Source organism: Neopelma chrysocephalum, unplaced genomic scaffold, assembly GCF_003984885.1.
Source record: "Neopelma chrysocephalum unplaced genomic scaffold, ASM398488v2 Primary Assembly neopelma1_96502, whole genome shotgun sequence".
Taxonomy (NCBI): Eukaryota; Metazoa; Chordata; class Aves; order Passeriformes; family Pipridae; genus Neopelma; species Neopelma chrysocephalum.
The window spans coordinates 484,849-492,873 of NW_020925148.1; positions in this window are offsets into that span (position 1 = coordinate 484,849).

Below are 8,025 nucleotides of genomic sequence, written 5' to 3' on the forward strand. Positions count from 1 at the left end.
TAAGACTCCCTGAGGCCTATGTACTATTTTGACACAACCACTTCAACAAATTTAAAGTGCCTCCACCTGAAAAAGAGCATCCTTTGTACCTATGTGATATTTTCTGGAAGAGAAAAGAAGTGTGAACCTTTCAGAGTAATTCAAGTAATTAATGTGAGATAATCTATTTTTGCATGGTATTTAGTATGTATTATGTGATGTTACCATCAGATTCATATCTAATAATAGCTATTCTTTCCAAGCCTATAAGTACAGAGAACTGTAATTATTATACTAATAGGTAGTTTATGAACTGTGTGCATTTTAACGTGTACCATTCAAATTAGACCCTTGTTACTTTTGAAAGGATAACTACAAAGATCTAGTTGTCTAGCAGTAGAAAATTACTCCTCAAAAATCTAGAAATATGTTATTACAAACGCAGGGATATGTAAAAAGAATATATTTCTATCACAGCCATAACCAAGGCAGGAGTGACAGGCAATATTAGTATATATGCTCTGTTAGGGAGTTTCCTCAGCATGACCTTGCAGTGTACTTCAGTTGACTTAAAGACTTATAGATTTATTAAAGATCAGTTTCAGGGCACTTCTTCTTCTTAAAATTAGTCTTACTTAAGGTTGCTAAACCATATGGACAATTACAGCAGACTGAACAAAATTTACAATAGGGATCAAAGTCCTAAAAGTTTTGCTTTATTCTGAAATCGACTTGTCTAGTTAGGAACTTTGATTTAAGGCAAAGTTAGCCAGGTTCCCCTGTCTCAACCATTCACACTACCTGGTAATCGCAAAGCTTTCCTTGGAGGAAATTTTGTTGACCAAAATGCAACTACAAGAGTAACTTTTTGTAAAAAAGTGTTCTACTTCTCCCCTCACTAATAGTGTTTCATCTTAATGGCATTGCTTGCTTTCCTTGACCCTATAAATAATATATGCAGCACAAAAAAGTCGTTATGTCAGTCATAAATAAAAAAATTGGAGTAATCTCTGTGTCATTCATCAAGTGAAAAATCTATATGTACTAGATTCTTGGATTCAGTCACCACAAAGTGCTTCTATATGAACATAAATATTTTTGTCTGATGTAATTAGCTTTTATAGTTTCTTCTACATTGCCTGCCTTTTTCCAAACTCTCCTTAAATATCCACAGTATATTACTACAAAGATATTTCTTTAATGTTTGCCCAGATATTTATTTTTATTAGCCAGAAAGAACCAATTTCTGCTTTTCTTCAATTAAAGCAGCAAGTGAAAGTGGAATTTTTCATACTCTGCCTTACTCTCCCACCCAAGTAACAATTTTTCAAACATTATATATAGTCCTAAAATGTAATCAGCATTAATGGCTCTTCTCCATCTACATGAATTAAAAATGTAGGAAAACCCCACCTTTAGCAGTGCCTAAACTTCGACTAATGTACTCTGTGCAATTTGAAAAATACTACTGCCCTCTTCAAATAAATATAATCTTATTGTAAGAGGTCACTTAAACAGCAAATTGGCTTATATCGCTGTAAAACACTTTAGGAATGCAGACAGAAATATCTCTGTGTTTTCATAAATTTAGAAATACCAGTGAATTTGTTGCAATTAATTTTACAAGACCTATAGAAGGCAGATTTTTTTTTTTATTAAGAAGGCCTTATATATTAAGATGACATCAACTGCTGATAGTCATGGAAGACTTTGGCGGGCTGACCTTGCCTATCTGCCAGACATTCATCTAGCCACTCTCTCTAGAGTGACATTTAACATATCCTAAAATTCAGTAAATTTGGATGACTGGTTAACTCTAATTCCCTTGAAAAATCACAATATTTTATTGCTCCAGGTGAAGTAGTTTTTGATTTGGAGAGTAAAAAAATAATTCTGATCTACACTAAGTCTAATTTAAGTTTCCTCAATAGAACAGAAATGAAGGGGATCTAATTTTCTGAAAACTGACCTCTTGGGTACTATCTACATGAAATCTATCTGTGCATTTCATTCCTACCTTGTGGGAGATTAAACAATTCTTAAAACTGAAGGCTGCTAAGATGCTTGTTTTTCAGATTGTAGCCATAGATCCTACCACATGCCTGCATTGAACATAAAAGACATCAAGTTACTGTTTAAATTCAATACAAGTGGATCTTCCCTAGTTCTAAATAAAATTATTTCTTGCCGTTACATTTTTCATTGAAGAGCTGTATATTCAGACCTAGTAAAAAAAAATAGCAGATCTTAGTAAAAAAGATTCATATCTCCTTTATTCCATGAACCTCATCTTTCAATTTTCATTTTGCTTTATTTCATTTTTGTCCTGATTAAAGTGTTTATTATTACTGATGGGTCATGTCTAAACATAAAACATAATAATTTTTTTTTTTAACAGAGAACTTATAAGTGAAATGAGTTCTCTTCACCTTCATGCTTTATTAATAATTTCCATGCATGAGAAATAACTCTAAAATGCTGTCTTTCTGAATAAGAAGTGTTTATAACCTGTTTTCTGGAAAAAAAAACAGATAGTGGTCAAAGTCCACTGAAGTGGAAAATCAGTTCCAATATGTTTCTGAAATACTGTATTTTTATTGGTAGAAAACCTTTCTTTTCTTCTATGCTTTGTACTAAACAAAATGTATAGATAAGTGCTGAATAAATTTCTGAGTAGTTTGGAAAAGGAATTCTACTGGTTTTCTAACAGTTGTCATACTTGACATAAATAATAACACAGACCTGTGTTAGTCTTTATGTTGAAATTAAAAATTTCCCAGCAATTTATAAGCAAGCATTCTCATCCTCAGAGTCAGAACATTAAAACTTTTCAAAGGGTAGTCACTGTGAGCAAGAAAATTTAGGCAATTGCATTATGAAATGTAGGGGTAGAGGAAAATGTGCTTAAAATACACTTCAGCTGTATCAGTATTTTCTAGACCCCGACCTTAAATTTGAGAATAATCAGGAAGAGGTGTGTATATGTCTGTTTCAATACCCATTTTTTAAATTTGGAACTGGGTTAAAATTCTAACAATCTTTGGGAAGCTCTATGACAAAAAAATTAAAATCTCAGGAAAAGAAACATGACTTTCTATGCTTAATGTATGGGTTGCTACAAAAAAAGGAGTATAATATAGCTAGAAATTGGTCCCTTGTAATTAATGCCTACAAAAATATAGAACGAATGCAAAAAAAATGAGTTTACTGAATCAATTACTTTGCCAGTCTATTCTGTAATAGGGATGAAAGATGAAACCCAAGCTGAAAATGTTAGCAATGGATATTACTTTTTCCTAATACCATAGCTTAATCTATGTCATATTAAGTCATATTCAACAGGATTCGTGTCTGTAACACATTGCATTTGATTGTGTAGCCATCATCATCATCATGGCTAGGCTTCGCGAACGAAGATTTGGGAAGGGCTCTACCCACTTTTCTTGCAAGCGCGTTGGTGGCTAAAAAGGCCAATACGAGAGAGGCAAGTCCGGTTGCAAAAGACACAGCAGAAAGACTCCTTAGATGGTATATTCTGCAAGGCACGATTCTTTCTGCGTTGTCTTTTCTCCTCAAGGGTGATCCTGCGTGCTTTCTCAAAAGCATCAGCAGCGTTATAAATGGTGTGTCTCCAGGCCTCCCGATTGGAGGCCAGAGTGGACCAGTTATGGTGGTCAATATGCCCGAGGCTGAGTTGTTGCTTCAGGGAGTCCTTGTATCTTTTCTTCGGAGCTCCTCTCTTGCGGCAGCCGGTGGCAAGTTCACCATAAAGCAGGATCTTAGGGAGGCGGTGGTCCTTCATCCTGGAGACGTGCCCTGCCCAACGCAGTTGCGTTCTCAGTAACATGGCCTCAATACGTGTAATTGCTGCCTGTTCAAGAACAGATGTATTGGTCACATAATCTGACCAGTGGATGTTTAGGATTGTACGGTGGCAGCGTTGATGGAAGCGTTCTAGGAGACGCAGGTGGTGGCGGTAGATGACCCATGATTCGGAACCATATAAAAGAGTAGACAGCACAATGGCTCTGTAAACACTGATCTTGGTACTTTTCTTCAAGTGTTTATTACGCCATACTCTTTTATGGAGTTTTCCAAAAGCACTACATGCCTTCGCTAACCTATTGTCTATCTCCCCGTCAATCTTACCATCCGAGGAGATGAGGCTACCTAGGTAATTAAACTGTTGGGCTGATTTGAGTTCTGACTGGCCAATGGTGATGTGGGGATGATGGAAGACTTCCTGAGGTGCAGGCTGATGGAGAACTTCTGTCTTCTTTAAGCTGACTTCCAGCCCAAAGAGCTCAGCAGCATCTGCAAAGCAGGATGTTAAACGCTGCAGAGCTGCTTCTGTATGGGCAACAAGGGCGGCGTCATCAGCGTAAAGCAGCTCCCGGACAAGATGGTTTAGGGTCTTAGTATGGGCCTTCAGTCGCCTTAGGTTGAAAAGGCTTCCATCAGTACGATATCGAATGTAGATACCGTCCTGATCATCGAGGTCTGCCGTGGCCCTTTGGAGCATCATACTGAAAAAGACTGTGAATAGGGTAGGAGCGAGAACGCAGCCTTGTTTCACACCGTTCTTTATTAGAAAGGGCTCAGAAAGTGAGTTGCCATATCTGACTTGGCCGTGCTGATCCTCATGAAGTGAGATGATCATTTTAAGGAACTTGGGGGGACAACCTAAACATTCCAAAATCTGCCACAGACCTTTTCTGCTCACAGTATCGAAAGCCTTGGTGAGGTCGACAAAGGTTACATAGAGACCTTTGTTCTGTTCCCTACACTTTTCTTGCAGTTGTCTGAGAACAAATATCATGTCAGTGGTGCTCCTGTTGGCTCTGAAGCCACACTGACTTTCAGGTAGAATATCTTCTGCTATAGCAGGTATTAGTCTGTTCAGGAGTATTCTTGCCAAGATTTTGCCAGCAATGGAGAGCAGAGTAATACCACGGTAATTTGAGCAGTCTGATTTAGTACTTTTCTTCTTATACAAGGTGATGATGACTGCATCACGAAGGTCTGATGGTAGTTCGCCTAGTTCCCAACAGCGCACCACAAGCTCATGAAATTTAGCATGGAGTGCAAGGCCCCCATGTTTCCAGACTTCAGGTGGGATTCCATCAACCCCAGCTGCCTTGCCAATTTTCACCTGCTGTATGGCCTTGAGGGTTTCTCCTAAAGTGGGAGCAGTATCCAATTCATACTTCACTGGTTGTTGTGTGATGGACTGAATTGCTGAGTCTTGGACTACACGGTTGGTACTGAAAAGAGTCTGAAAGTGTTCAGACCATCGATTCAGAATGGAGGTTTTATCTGTCAGAAGCATTTGACCATCTGCACTGAGTAGTGGGCTTTGGACTTGGTATGTAGGCCCGTATGCTGTTTTCAGGGCCTCATAGAATCCTTTGTGATCCCCTGTATCTGCACAGAGTTGAGTTTTTGCAGCTAGATCGATCCACCACTTGTTCTGGATGTCACGGAGTTTCTGTTGGAGCTTGCTGCAAGCAAGACGAAAGGCTGTTTTTCTTGCGTGACAGGATGGCAGTGCAAGGTGTGCTTGGTGGGCAGTTCTCTTCTTCCTCAACAATTCCTGGATTTCTTGATTGTTTTCATCAAACCAGTCCTTGTTCTTCTTGAGGGAGAACCCTAAGGATTCTTCAGAGGATTGCAGGATACTGCTTTTAATATGATGCCAAATTGTTTCAGGAGAGGAATCTGCAGAATCTGTGGAATGGTTATCAAGCTTAGTTTGAAGGTTTGCCTGGAATCTTTCTCTTACTGTGGCTGATTGGAGATTGTTGACTTGGAGTCTTCTCCTTGGGATACTGCCCCTTTTGGGTTTGAATTTGAGAATAAAGTTGAGTTTACAGCGCACAAGCCGATGGTCTGTTTGGCATTCTGCGCTGGGCATCACGCGGGTATGGAGGACATCGCGGACATCTCTCCGTCGCACCAAGACATAATCAATGAGGTGCCAATGCTTAGACCTGGGGTGCATCCAGGTTGTCTTCAGACTATTTTTCTGCTGAAAGATAGTATTGGTGATGGTAAACTGTTGCTCTGCACAGAATTCTAGCAGAAGTCGACCATTATCGTTGCAGTTTCCAACACCATGCTTGCCTAATATTCCTTTCCATGCTTCAAAATTTTTACCTACTCTGGCGTTGAAATCACCAAGGATAATGATCTTATCATCTGCTGGTACCTTTTGGGTAAGGCAGCGCAGGTCAGTGTAAAATTTATCTTTTTCAGCAGGGTCAGCTTGGAGAGTTGGGGCATATATACTAAAGATGACAACGTGATGCTTGTTGTTTAGTGGAAGGCGTAGGGAGATAATGCGGTCAGAGTGACCTGTCGGCAGATTTTCGAGTTTAGGGACAATAGAGTTTTTGATCATGAAGCCGACACCTGAGAGATGTTTTTCAGTTCTGGACTTACCTGACCAAAAGAGTGTGTAACCGGCACCATGTTCTCTGAGGCTGCCTTCCTCGTGAAGGCGAACTTCACTGAGAGCAGCAATGTCAATGTTGAGACGGGCCAGTTCATGGGCAATTAGGGCAGAACGTCGCTCAGGACGACCGCTCTCCGCAGAATCGAGCATGGTTCTGATGTTCCAACATGCTAGAGTTAATTTGGGTACACCTTTGGAGGCAGGTGCATGCCTTTGTCTTTTGCTCTTTGTGCGACCGCACTGGAAGAAGATGCCCGTTGGTCTGCGGTTAACCAACCGGGTGAAGGTGGAGATGAGCTTTGTTTAGGCCACCTTTTCTAGGCCCCTCTCCGAGTGGAGCAAGCAGTGCTGTCCTTGAAAAGGCTGCTTGGACGTTCAGGGTGCTGCCCCAAGAGACTCTCATCTCCGTCAGTCTCAAATGACCAATATCCTGAACCGCCTGCATGCAGGGTTGGGTCTGCGGCTCCCAGTGCACCTTTCACCTACCGTTTCGACCCTCGCCCGTCGCTACAGGACTTTTTGCATGTGGGTAAAGCCTTCAAGCCTGCGCAATTGATTTTTTAGGTGAGATGCAGTATGCGCGAAACTGAACCCACCCTTTAATCCTAAGGTTCATCTGCCAGGGCCGAGCAAGCTTGGACAGTGGCAGCGAGGTCCTCAGGACGTAGGTTTGATTAGAGTGACCTTCTCTTAGATGGATGGCCTTACAGGGCTAAGCGAGCTCCATCTACCCGGGTTTGAGATTAGAGTTGTCCTTCTCCTAGGATGACTGCCAGTAGGCTAACGAGCTCATCCTGCCCAAGAACGTAGTGTATCTGGTCCTACGGTTTTGACCTGTCTGGCATGGGTGACCCTACTGAAGGCATGAACCAACACCAGCATAGCTCGCAACCATATAGGGGTACACAGGCTACATACCTGTTACCACAATTTCGGCAAGTCTTACATTTCCTACTTTACTAACACATACCTATACACAATCTCAAGGAGAAATCCAGGAACAACCCTTTGACCTATCCACACTTTCAGGACATAACAGAGCAAAGCAAATATATCCAGAACATGATGAACGTGGGCAGTAGCCACAGGAAAACTAAAAACAGACAGACAAACAAAACAAACCAACGGTTCTGGCCCCTGTACCCATCCAAGGCTGGGGTGCCTTACAAGGTCCCAGCCTAGCTGGGACCCCCGTCACTCTAAAGGAACCCCATTATCCACCCTGACCATGTCCTTCCTCCACTGTGTTACCACGAATCTTCAGGCGCACTGCTTACCTGTGGCACCACACACAGGACTGCCCCGCTCTCCCTTCTGCCAGTCAGAGGACCCTCCATGGCCTGCTCGACCCCACTTCCCCTGTCCCTTGTCCCCTCCCCCCTCCACCTTGCCGTCCCCTGTCTCCTGTCCCCCCCTCCCCCCCATCCCCCATGACCTCTTCCTCTCCTCCCCCTTCCCCTGTCCCCCCTGTCCCCCGAGTCCCCCCGCTCCCCCCACCCCCGCTCCCACTCCCCCCCGTCCCCTGTGTCCCCCCGCTCCCCCCCACCCCTCTCCCTGTCCCCTGTACCCCCCTTCTCCCTCCCCCCTGTCCT